Below are 14,270 nucleotides of genomic sequence, written 5' to 3'. Positions count from 1 at the left end.
ACTCCATGTATAGTTTTTTGTTGTTAATAAATTGTATAGTTTTTTCATTTTAAATCCCTTGTATAGACAACTTAGACTAGATTTAGAAATAGTTCCCTTCTTTCATTCTTTTCCCTTTCAACTTTTAAAATACTTAATAAATATCGATGAAGATCATACCGTTACTATATTTCATAGTAGGAAGGAAATGATTGGGGTGTAGGCCCCGATGTATGTTCTTTCCTACTTAGCGGAGAAGAAATGATTGAAGTGTGAAGCTTCGATGTATTTCTTAACCGTTGTTTAGAGAAACGATCGTGGTGTAGGCCTCGATGTGCATTCTCTAAATATTCACAAAAAACTCTTTTTGTATCTCCTTTACTTAGCGGAGAAGAAATGATGGAGGTGTGAAACCTCGATGTATTTCTTAACCGTTATTTAGAGAAACGATTGTGGCGTAGGCCTCGATGTGCGTTCTCTAAATATGCAAAACAAAACTCTTTTTGGTATGATTTGAGTCACAAACAAATTCCCTTAAAAAAACACCAACCAAAAACACTTAAAACACTAATAAATTGTCAGATTTAAAACAAAGTAAGGAAGTGGTGCGAAGCCTTGTAGTAGGTTCTTGCCACCATGGAATTACCCTAAAAGACACAAACCAATCTCTTTTTTCTTTTCTTAAGGGCAAGTTATCTCCGCTCCATTGCATCCTAGGCGATCCCTTATGCAAGAGCGTGAGCGTTAACGCCGCCCAACTAAAAAACACAAAAACAAACAGAAAATCGTGAGCCGAGCTACGGTAACTCTGATTCCTGAAAAGGATACGTAGGCAGCGGGGTAGGGCCCGTGCGAGTATAATTCTTTATTTTCCCTACATTTTGCATTCATTTCGCATTTAGACATAGACATAGTTATACACCCTTTAGATAGAAACAAACATAGGTGGATACCATCGAGTACGATGGGCGCGAGGGGTGCTAATACCTTCCCCTTGCGTAACCGACTCCCGTACCTTGATTCTCTGGTCGCAAGACCTGGTTCCTTCCTTTGTTAGGTTTTCTGATATTCCTTTCCCTTATGGGATAAATATATTGGTGGCGACTCTGTTCATTTTTCGCGAGCGTGCGACACCTATGTGGTGTGAACTTATGAAGAAGTGAATATGAAAGAGTGCAACATGATGGAAAAATGACTTAAGACGGATAATCAGATTCGCGCAGCGAAAGTGTGATGTGGAGTAGTGTTATGAGTACTACTCGCGGGAAGTAAGGAATTAATATGTCGGAAGCCTACATAGAGAATATGTATCAATCGATATGTTGGATTTAGAATCCAGTGGATGTAAGGATGTCGTGTCGAAGAATTATAACTCTTTTGAATAATTGCCGAGATGATGAATATGTTATTACGGTTGTACGTAGTTAACGAGTATGTATTCGGCGAAATTAAAACGAAGAGTTGATGCTATATGATGTTGTAATAATTTTGTGTTGTTGTTAAGGGGTTATTGTAGATTCCAGATATAATGAGGAATTATACTCTATGAAGGGAGAAATTGATTTGATTCTTAGTAGAGAGCGGGACTCGGTTGAGCTATTTGGTAAGCAATGGTATATTGAGGCTGATGAGCGTGATTATAATTACTTGTGTGTACTTATTCTGATGGTTAGGATGTTTAAATAGAGGAAGTAAATCAGGAATTGGTTTTTGTTGGATGCGAGTAAGGATTTCTAAGTGGTAGTTTAGTACCATGAATGATGAGGAATGATTCTTGGATGAATGAGTAAAGAGAGTCGGAATCGGGTGAAACTCATAAAGCTATTTAGTATAGATGATTGTGATGAGTAATCAGAGTATTGCAGAAAAAGCGGAATGTAAAGTGCTGGATAATTGATGGTGTGACTTAAGAGGAGCCAGATAATTGGAATTCAATAGTATAGGAATATGAATACTGAGTTTCTTGAAGGAAGCAGTTGGTGAAAAGTGTAAGTATTATTTTATCGCTCAGATGAAAGAGTGTGTCTCAGGTTGGTATGCTTGGTAGATGGAATTCATTACTGCATTGTTGATCAAGTATGATCACACTATGGATTGTGTAATTGTATTACTCGGTGGAGGAGCGTATTGTATAGGTTGTACCTATGTTCTATTGTTGCTAATCTTTTTGGAGATATAATGAGTGGTATACTTTTGGAGGGTCAAATGCGACGTAAGAACTGGGATTTGAATGTATGAAACATGTTTCCTATTGGTTATGACAGATGGATTTTGAGGATTGACTGATGGTAATGTTGATTAGGAGCTAGAGAGTCAAGTGAAGGACTCTTATACGAGCTGGTTACTTGAGGTATGTTTTCGAGGACGGAAACTCTTTTAGTGGGGGAGAGTTGTAACACTCGTATATTTTAATTTTTAATTTAAATGGAAATTTAGTTAATAATTAGAATTATTGGTGATATGTAGAATTTAATTGGAAAAGGATGGTTTATGGTGTTGGGCCATGTGTGATGTTAAAGAATGAGGGGGTGTTATGTTAGTAAAGGTCTTATTCCAATTAATGTTTATTTTATAAAATAATAAGAATTGGGAATAAGGAAAAGGAACGTGAAAAGCAGAGCAGAGGAGATGAGAGATTGGGAAGCTGGTATGTGAAGAGGAACAAAGAGGAAAAGAACCAATCAAGAATCTTTGGCTAAGGTAAGGGGGGACTCTCCGATTATCATCTATTATCGTGTTCTTAGATAATAATATTGATTAGGGATGTTGTTGAGTCAATTAAATTATATGTTAGGTTTGGGGAGGTTATGAATTGATGAAAATTGCATGGATTATTGATTGATTATGTGTTGTTTTGATGTGTGATGATGAATAATGATGCAATTGATGATTAACTGCCTGTATATGATGTTTAGAGTCAATTTTGGACTCAGATTGGGTGAGATCGCAGGATCTGACGCAGACCCGAAAGTCTGTGAAATCACCAGGTCGGGCCGTGAACCTCTGTTTGCGCCGCGAACCGTTGGGCAGATTTCCAAGAAGTTGTGATACGCTCAGGTCGCGCCGCGTCCATGTGTTGACGCCGCGAAGGCGTACTTGTTTTCTCGTTTCGCGCCGCGTGCATAGGTTGGTGCCGCGAACGTGTTTGTGTGGTTCAGGTCGCGCCGCAAGTCTTGGTTGCGCCGCGTGCTGTAGCGATAATTGTTTTCTTGAAAAGTTAAATGATGTGTAACTTTCGAACCGTAGGTCCGTTTTTAGTGCCGTTTCGAGCACGATGAATCTTTTGAGATAGCCTACGTGTTTAAATGATGAAATGAGATCTGAATCCAATTATTTTTAAATATGATTTTATTTCTTGGTGAATTATGTATCGTACATATATGTGATGAGATATGTTAAATACATGCTATGTTGAAATATTAATTATGTGACGATTTGTTTAATTGGATGGTGTATTGTTGACATATATGATGAAATGTGACAATATAAGATGTTGTTTTGAAAAACATTATGATGTGATAATTTGTTGAGAATTATATGATGTTGATTGAGTTGTGTTGGAATGATGTGGATACATGTGTGTTCTTCTTGTTAATGATGATGATTAATGTGGACACATGTATGTTATTTAATGATGATGATTAGGATGATGATTGACTGTATTTGAATGATGTTAATGTATATAAACATACTATGATGATAATAATGATGTTGATGATGATGATGAAATGAGTATTTGACGATGTTACTCATTAGACTTGACGATGGTATAAGTATGTTGTATATGTTGCATTCATTCATGTGCAATGATGATACTGTATCCATAAGGGTGTGTTGGATTGGATCAGTGAAGGGCATGATTCCCATTGTGTGGAATCTGTGCTTGATGAGGTTGGTACCACATGCATAGTGTCAGTTCATACATATGCATACTTTTATAACATGATTGGAAGTATTCCAGTGTTGTAAATATTGATGATGTGTTAATTGCGTGTTTTGTTGAATTAATGTTGAATATGAACGTCTGTGTGAAAGACGTGTTCTGTTGATGTTTGTGTAAACGATAGATGTTCCTGATAATCTGAATATAATGGAATTGGGTGAATAATATAACTATGATGTGTTGTTATTTAAGATGCAATAACATTTGTTAACTGTAATGAGACTCACCCTTACTGTTGACATTTTCAGATTGAGGATAGCTGCTTTCGACTTGGTGAGGATTACCTCATAAGTCAGTGTATTAGAGTAGCGCCAGGTGTCATGCTCTGATATTGTAACACTGGGGGAACGCTAGTTTAGAGTCTATGATGATGCTCTATCGTGTTGTTATTGTATTAATTCTGTGGGATATTGCATAGATGATGTTATGCTTATCCGTATGATGAATTTTCCGTTGTGTTAACATGAGATGTTTATGTATTATGTTGAATTGTTCCTTAGTGAAAGCATGACAATGGATTTATAATAAATTTGTTTTAATTGGAATTGTGGCACCCTTGTTTTCATGTTTTACTCTGAATTAATTTATTATTTTCCGCGGGGATTAGAAGGGTGTTACAGGTTCTGTCATGTTGAACTGGGTTATGAGCTATGCTAATGGAAGCTTTACTGTCAGAGTATAATTTTAATGGAAGCTCAATTTTCATCTTAAGTTCTTCTAGGACTCTAAGGATCCATAACCCTTCACAAATACCTTTAGACATAGCTCTAAACTCAGCTTCTGCACTACTTCTTGCTACAACTCCTTGTTTCTTGCTCCTCCATGTCACAAGATTACCCAAAATATAAGTACAATATCCAGAGGTTGATCTTCTATCAGTGACTGAGCCTGCCCAATCAGCATCCGTGAAGATAGACACATTTCTTTCACTAGCTTTCTAAAAATGTAAGCCTTTACCAGGCTTTCCCTTCAAATATCTCAGTATCCAGTAGACTGCCTCAAGATGTTCCTCGTAAGGAGAATGCATAAATTGACTTACTACACTAACTGAGAAAGCAATATCAGGTCGGGTGTGTGACAAATAAATCAGTTTTCCAACCAATCTTTGATATCTTCCAGTGTCAACAAGAACACTACCTTCTCCCCAAAGTGTAGCATTAGGATCCATAGGGGTATCTACAGGACGACATCCACTCATTCCTGTGTCTTTCAATAAGTCTAGAATATATTTCTGCTGTGAAACCACAATACCCTTCTTTGACCGAACAACCTCCATACCAAGAAAATATCGCATGGATCCTAAGTCCTTGATTTCAAAGTCTACTGTTAATTTTTCTTTTACTCTTGCCATTTCAACTATATCGTCTCGAGTAAGGACAATATCATCAACATATACAATCAGGGCAGCCAATTTCCCATCATGGGAGAACTTTGTGAATAAGGTGTGATTAGCCTGTCCTTGAATGTACCCTTGTTTCTTCATGGACTGAGTGAATTTTTCAAACCAAGCTCTAGGAGACTGTTTTAATCCATACAAATACTTATTTAATTTGCATACTGTTGCACCCCAAAATTTGCCCTCTTTATTTGAGCTATAAGTTAATAAGGACGTTTATTTCGTCATTCAAAAATTGAAGAAAAATAATAAAGAGTTCTTGAGATGTTAAGGAAGTAAAGTGTGAAGAATGGTTTAAAACAGTGAAAGTACGAGAAAATTCACAAATACTATTTGGAAGGTGATATGAGCTAAGTTCCCGCGAAATCCCCACGGTTTCGATGATATCTACAACTTTCGTGTTCGGATCGGAAGCCAATTCTTTGAGGAAGGTCGTCAAATTTGCAAATTACTTGCGGTTTCGCAGTGAAAAATAGTGTTGAATGTAGGGTTTCAAATCTCAGAAAATTCGTATCTCCTAATCCGCTCGTCGGATTCGCTTGAAATTTTAACTGGAGCTCCGTATCATCATTACCAAGATTTCATATGTTCGGACCAAAGGCCAATTATGCATGGAGAATTCCCAGAATTTTAAGGATCGTCGTGTTGTTTCGGGAAAAAGCGTGTTTTCGAGTGTGTCGCGCCGAGTTCAAAAATTCATAACTTCTCCGATTTTTATTATATGAAGTCCATTCCGGCGGAATTCTCTCAGAAATTACATTAGCTTTGATTCTTCGTCACACATGCTTGTTCAAATTCTGAGCCGAAGATAGGGTTTTATCGAGTTCTTTGAGCGGTACACACAAAATTCTGCACAGTCGCACCAGATGAATAGGCGTTTCTCGTTATTCAAACGGGCGTATTTTCTTCATCGCTATTCGGATTGAGGTGATTCTCGCGGTGATGAGTCACAAATTTGGTCATCTTCACAATGGCATTGGTTTCGTGCCAGAATTCAGAGACGAACCGGGTTTCCTTAAAAACGAGGTAAAATGAGATGCATCGAGGGCAATTTGGACATTTCGCGATGACAATATATAAACATTTTGCTCTTCACAAATGAAAGGGGAACTCTCATAATTTCAATTCACCAATTTTTCACAAACACTTTCTCTCAATTCTCTCTCAATTCTCATAGATCAAAACCACAAATCACATAAAACTTTCATCAAAATTCATCAATCTTCATCAAGATCAAGAACATGGATTGAAGAATCAAGATTGGAAGTTCAAATTTCTTCTCCTCTCTCCACATAGATTTGCGCGCCACTCTCTCTCTCTCTCCCTCCGGATTTCGTTCGAGTTCGTGTCGCGTTCGTGTCATGTTCACGTTCGCATCGTGTTCGCGCTTCGGTTAGATCTTCATTCGGTAAGCTTTCAGATCTTGAATTAAGTGCTTAATTGTTGATTATTATGTGAATTCGAATCCCGATCCACCTCTTGTTCTTGATTAATGGATGATTGATGATGATTGATCGGTGAATTTGCTCATCTTTTGCTCGAATTAGCCGTATTCATGTGAATTGTGATATTCGTGTTCGAATCCGTGATTATTGGATGATTTTGTGTGCTTAATTGTTGATGTTCATGTATGTTACTCGTGTCGCACTCAAAGTGTTTTCACAAATGCATGTGTAGTGCTTTTGCTTGATATTTGCCTTGCTTGACGCGTCGCACTTAGCATGTTTATTGATATGTGACTCATTTGATTCGCGGATTTACGTATAGCATGAATTTTCAATGTTTGTTTGCTCTAATTTCAAGTTGGAACGGTTTTGGATTGAGTGCGAATGGCTCCGGAGCCTTAAAAATGCATAAAAACCTGTTTTGCCACGCCAGGAACCGGGTTATCCCAGGCGGGAACCGGTTCTCACTCAATCCAAAACTGCTGGTGTTCTGTGTTTTAGTACCAGGAACCGGGTTGTCCCTAGGTGGGAACCGGTTCCTGCGTTGTTTTTGCCCTCTGGTTTGTGTGTCAGGAACCGGGTTGTCCCTAGGTGGGAACCGGTTCCCAGCAGTTTGAAATATGCTTGCTTCTGTGATTTAGTACCAGGAACCGGGTTGTCCCTAGGTGGGAACCGGTTCCCAGTTTTTCTGCCTCTGGTTTTTAGTGCTAGGAACCGGGTTGTCCTATGCAGGAACCGGTTCCTGTGTGTAATTTTTGTGTTTTTCTTTTCTAACTTCTATCTTGCATAACTTTTTGCTCGTAACTCCGATTTGCACGTTCTTTATATCGTCGGAAAGCTTATGAGATATAATATATTATTAGATGCTTGATTTTCATTAATTTGTAGATCATTCATGTTTGATTTCTCTTTGATGTTTCATTGTCCATTTCATGTTTACCTTACTTGTCGATTTCCTTTCGTTTTATGGTAATAACGCAATTCCGATTGCGATGTTTGTTATCTCTAACTTGCGTGCTAGTGTGCAAGGCTCTTGGATAGTCACCGATCGGCACTTGTTACTTGTGTTCCGTTTCACTTGCGGGACACAATCCTATTCACTCGTATCGTGTTCTCATCTCGGAGACACGATCCCTATTACGTTATATCTGCTTGTTTGGTTTGCTTGTTCCTCTTGCAGGTGTATTGTGGTTGTGCTTGACGCGCGTGTCGACCTTTGTGTGCTTTTGTGGCTAATCGGTGTGCTGACTATTTGCTTTTGCTTTGCTAGCTCGCTCGCGGGATTCTACTTTCTTCGCTTTGCTTCACTTAGTTTACGGATCATCATTTGTTTGGTATTGATCCCGTTTCATTTTATTTCTCTCGCACTTTATCGCTTTCTCGCATCATCCTATAACATGAGAAGTAGGACCTAGACATGCATCTGGCCAAGCCCTCGAAAGAGGCTCTGTTTTTGTTGGTGTGTTTATATTTGTGCTTTGCGGCAGGGAGTCACGGTGTAATAAGTCCTATCTGGCACTCCGTTAAGTCCTCATGGAAGGCATGCGGAAAGGGTTAGCAATCAACCCCCGCCTAGTCTCATCGAGTCTGTTCAGTAAGCGCATGTTACGCGTTGCTTGCTTCTGAACCTGCACAAGATCTTGTTATCGAGTATGTCAGGAAAAGGGTTCATGTAGCCGGACCCCCGCCTTTCCTATAGCTCGCGTCGCTCGACGTTGATGCTCGGTGTACGCACGCACCGTTTTCCTTTACGATCCGTGACGGCTTGGTTGCTGAGAGGGGTCCGCCCTTTTGTCTATGGCCCGATCATTTTCACGATGTCTAATGCTTGGTTGACTTGGGTTGAGCTGCTCCCCTTGGCTATGGCGGGACCGCTTTTCTACCACTCGGTCAGTACCGTTGGTTTGTTTTCTTTACGAGCGGATGCTCGTTTGTGTGCTCATTGTGTGCTTTTGCCTTTTCCCTCGTAGGTTGTTAGTTTAGTTTAGACTTGTACCCTTTGTATGATAACATTAGGTAGCAAGCTTTCCCCCTTAGCTTAGGTTTTCCTCATGCATTCTTTAAAACACAAACCACACTCTTTCATTTTCTTTTCTTAAGAACTTGTTATTTCCGCTCCATTCCCAAGCCTAAGTCTCCAAAGGTCGAGCAACGGAGTGTGAATGTAACTCGTTCACCTAAAAAATACAAAACAAATAGAAATTAGTTAGCCGAGCTACGGTAGCTCTGATTCTGCAAAACAGATACGTAGGCAGCGGGGTAGGGCCCGTGCGAGCATAATCCTTTCTTTTCCCTACATTCTGCATTCATTTTAGTCTAGATTAGCGTAGATTTGTTATACACCCATAGTTTTAGACACAGGCGTGGATACCATCGAGTACGATGGGCGCGATGGGTGCTAATACCTTCCCCTCGCGTAACCGACTCCCTTACCCTTTTTCTCTGGTCGTGAGACCGTTGTTTTGTTTTGTGGTTTGCTGGCATTCCCTTCCTTTTCAGGATAAATATGTTAGTGGCGACTCTGTTAGTTTTCGCGGTAGCGACACATACATTTGATCCAAATTTGTCTTCAAAGTCAGGAGGAATGTCCATGTATACTTCTTCTTCTAGATCGCCATTAAGAAATGCATTTTTAACATCTAACCAATGTAGGGGCCAATCCAGGTTAGCAGCAAGAGATAAAAGAATTCTTACAGTGTTCATTTTTGCAACAGGAGCAAATGTCTCTGAGTAGTCTATACCATAGGTCTGAGTAAATCCTTTAGCCACCAAGCGAGCCTTGTACCTTTCAATGGACCCATCTGAATTATACTTCATAGTAAACACCCATTTGCATCCAACTGTCTTCTTGTCATTCGGTAGTGTCATAACATTCCAAGTTTTGTTCTTTACTAGAGCTTTCATCTCCTCAAGTACAGCTTCCCTCCACTTTGGAATTTCTAGAGCAACCTGTACATTTTTTGGAATTTCTACACTAGACAATTTTGAGGTGAAGGCAGACAGAGATGAAGACAAATTTGAATATGATATAAAATTGGACATGGGGTGTTTAGTACACGATCTAACAGGTTTTCTAATGGTATTAGGATCATCTATATCAGGATACAAAATACGACTTTCAGAAACAGAGATGGACTTACCTTTCCTATTCTTAGGAGGTTGATCATTCCCCGGTTAAGATTCCTGACAGTGTGGAGATGTGGACTCATCCATTCCTTTGTGGTTCTTTTTTACAAAAACCTTCCCTTTCCAAATCCCGTTTCCTAATTTAAATCTGTTTTCCTGAAGTGACTCATTATTCTGTGGCATTTCAATTAGATCATCACTATCATCGTTTTCAGGAATTTCATTGTTTTCTACATGAGAAAATGTAGGCTCAGATTCGCAAGGATCGTTACTCATAACAGGAGTAGGATTAAATAAAGAATCATGGCCATTTTCTGTTGGTGCAGAAGTATAAGTCTCAGAACTTTGTGATACAGGCAAAGATAAATTATTTAAAAAACTCATGTTTTCAATTTGAAGCAAGTCTTCCTTTATATCCCCCCTTGATGAGTGTCATCAAAAAAAGGTTTATTTTCAAAAAATGTAACATCCATAGTGACAAACAATTTTTTGGTTTTTCGATCAAAACATTTATATCCTTTTTGGGTTGGGGAGTATCCAACAAAAAAACACTTTATAGCACGTGGTTCAAGTTTTCCAACATTCTTATGTTCATGAACAAAAGCTGTGCAACCAAAAAATTTTAATGTCAGATCAGTTAAAACACGAGAACTAGGAAAACATTCTTTGAAAGTATTAATCGGAGTTTGAAAATTAAGAACTTTGGAGGGCATTCTATTAATTAAATATGCAGCTGTTAAAACGGCTTCGCCCCACAAATATTTTGGTACTTTATTTGTTAAAAGTAAAGCTCTAGAAACATCCAATAAATGTCTATTTTTCCTTTCGGCAACTCCATTTTGTTGAGGAGTATTAGGACATGAACTTTTATGTACAATCCCATTTTTTAGAAAAAAATCATCCAGGACAGTGTTAAAATATTCTTTGCCATCATCACTTCTAATGACTTGGATATTTGTTTGAAATTGATTCTGCACCATTGTAAAATAATTCTTTACAGCCTGACAAACATCTTATTTCCCCTTTAACAAGTACACCCAACATACTCTTGTATGGTCATCTATAAATGTGATAAACCATTTTTTGAGAGAGAGTGTATTTGTACGGTTAGAGCCCCAAACATCACTTTGAATAATAGAAAAAGGTTTTGATGGTTTATAAGGCTGTATTGAAAATTGGGAACGATGATGTTTTGCAAACTCACATGCTTCACATTTAAACGAAGAAAAGTTCTTATTATGAAATAACTTAGGAAACAAGTGTTTTAAGTAACGAAAACTAGGATGACCTAATCTTAAATGCCATGTCATTATGTTTTCATCTTTATTATTCAAAACAGAAAAAGACTCAAAACAGGAACTTATTGTTTTTGAAGGTAGTTGTGATGCAAATCCAATGTCAAGGTAGTAGAGTCCTCCACTCTCCTTAGCACTGCCAATCATCTTCCCCGAGTTCAAATCCTGAAAGACACAGTGAGATCGGAAAAAATTAGTCTGACAATTTATATCTTGGGCTAATTTACTAACGGACATTAAATTACATGATAAATTTGGAACATGAAGGACATTTTTCAGAGTTAACATTGGAGACAAGACAACTGACCCTTTACCTGCAATGGCTGAAAAAGAGCCATCTGCAATTTTTATTTTTTGGTTACCTGCACATTGACTATATGAAGAGAAAAAAATAGATTCACCTGTCATGTGATCAGAGGCACCTGAATCTACTATCCAAGTATGACTGGGACTGACACTAATAAATGCAGAATTACCTTTTGTTTCTATAAAGCAAGAAGGAGTTGGAGACTCGAGGAGGTTGTATAGTCTGTCTAGTGGTTCTGTAGTGAGTGGAAGCTGCGGTGAAGAAATTTGCTGCCCTTGATCAGAATTACTAGCCTGAAATGTACGACCACCTTTCTTCTTCCAGATAGGAGGTTTCCCTTTGAGCTTCCAACAGGTTTCACGCGTATGCCATTCATGCTTATAGTGGTCACACCAAGGAACTTTGTCTACCATTTTTTCCTCGTCAAGGTTCCTAGTAGCCAAAGCTGAGCCTTCAGATTCAGAGCTTCGTGGTATTTTGCCCATCATAATACCTTGTCGTGCCTCCTCCCTTCTTATTTCTGCAAAAGTTTCACGAAGAGTTGGCAATGGTATTTTTCCTAAAACTCTACCTCTTACCTCATCAAGGTCTTTATTGAGCCCAACGAGAAACATGAAGACACGGTCATTTTCTTGTCTTTTGAGAAATAAAACACTATCTTCTGTACACCTCCAATTGTCATCATAACATAGATCCAAGTCTTGCCAAAGGGTCAACAACTCACTGTAATAAACAGTAACATTCATGTCCCCTTGTTTCGCATGCCATAACTTTGATTTTAAACCAAAAATTTGGGAAGAGTTTTGAATATCAGAGTATGTTTCCTTAACAGCTTCCCATACATCCTTTGCAGAAGGAAAAAACATATAAGGCTTACCTATTCCAGTTTCCATAGAGCTTACCAACCACACAATAATCAAGGAGTTTTCAGATTTCCATTGTTGGTAAAGAGGGTCTCCTACTGCCGGTTCAGCTACTGCTCCAGTTAAAAAACCCAACTTCCCTTTGCTATCCAATACCAAGCGAACTGTCTGGGCCCATTCATTATAGTTATTCCCATTCATCTTAGGAATATTGACCTTGAGGGAGTATGAGGAATCCTGTTGGTCATTGCCGCCTATATTGAAATAACTGCCATTGTTTGTGACACCCAATGTTTCGTCGCCATTTCCGCGGCCACCACCGTTACCGCGACCGCCGCCATCACCGTGTCCACCGCCATTATTGGATCCGGTGTAGGCAAAACCTAGAGCGGGCCAATTCGTGCCGTGATTTGCCATAGGGGATTAAACGGGTATGTCAATCGGAAGCTGTTGTGGAAGTTTTACAGTAAACCCTAACCCAAAGCTCTTGATACCATATTGAAAGGAATGGTAAAAAGCTGTTGTATTTTATTCCTCAGCTCTAGGCTGGTATATATAATGGTAATACAATAATGATATTAATTCTTTTCTTAATGGAGAATAAAGGGAAATAATACAAATAGGGAAATAATACAAATAGAAATAATATATTCCAACAGATTGAAAGAAATATAAGAGAAGCTTATAGTTTCCTTTCTTCTCTTGAGTTTGTAAGGGAATACTGCATCGATATAGGAAAAAAGGGAAAATGATACAATTGGAAACTCAGTAACACCGATTGGAGATGCTAGTTCAGGATTTTATCTACAATCATACTATTATGATAAAAAGAAGAAATTAAAAAGAAGTTAGAATCTTATCATTAAATTGATATAGAAAATATATGATGGGAACTTCAAGCATGTGTGACAGTCATGAAAAAATTTGAGAGCTTTGAAACCTCTAGATTAAAGAGCATAACAGTTTGAATATATCTAGTCATATATGATAAGTTTAAAGACCAAAAAACCAGTTCTATACAATGCAATATTATTAGTATTCTCTATTAAAGAGATAACAATGATATTATAAATTTGTAATAATGAACTTTAGTTTGAACTATTCAAATCAGATCAAGTTGATCCACAAGGAACTTTGGTTTTCAATTCACAGGCTTCGTAACTTCATCAAGGACTTCGTAGAACATGTTGATTAATATGGAAATCAACTTGTAATGAATTAATTCTGCCTAGGAGTTCTCCCAGCTGGATCTCATATGTTCTTTCAGAATCTGAAGGAAAATTGAGAGTAACTAAGTTATAGGCAGATATCATAGTTAATGACACAAGGCATACTTACAATTAAAAGAAATAGTGATCGAATGACTTCATCAAAACTCAAGATATTCACAATTTCTCGTAGTAAGAACTTTTCATGGCTGAAATCTATAAAACCACACAACTTAATTATATAGTCTTCTATAAAAAACTGGAAAAAAAACATTTATTATAAATATATGAAAACACAGTTAGAAACTAAGAATATTGATAATTGTGTATTCCTAACTCAATAACCTGCATTCCTAACTCTATAACTTGTATTCCAAAGCATGGTTCAACCATCCGTCGGTTGAAAAAGACTTTATTTCGCCAGAAAACCTCTTTTAAGATAAAAAATATTGAGAATAAAAAACGGCAGCGCATCAACTGGAAAATACTAATTGAATAGAATATAACTTACTGTTGGAAATTCTGCACAATCAAAATTCTTAATCTCACTTATACCACTAACACCATTGAGTAGATTTTGTAGAAGACATCTGGATCGTGACCAAGTGGTGTATCCACCCCCATACATGTCACAACTGCTCGTCTTTTCTTTTTTGTGACCTCTTGGGCAGGTTCCAAGCTACTGCCACTGTTTTACCTTGAAATTTG

This window comes from Vicia villosa, linkage group LG6 (genome assembly GCF_029867415.1).
Source record: "Vicia villosa cultivar HV-30 ecotype Madison, WI linkage group LG6, Vvil1.0, whole genome shotgun sequence".
Taxonomy (NCBI): Eukaryota; Viridiplantae; Streptophyta; class Magnoliopsida; order Fabales; family Fabaceae; genus Vicia; species Vicia villosa.
This window is presented reverse-complemented; position numbering follows the sequence as displayed.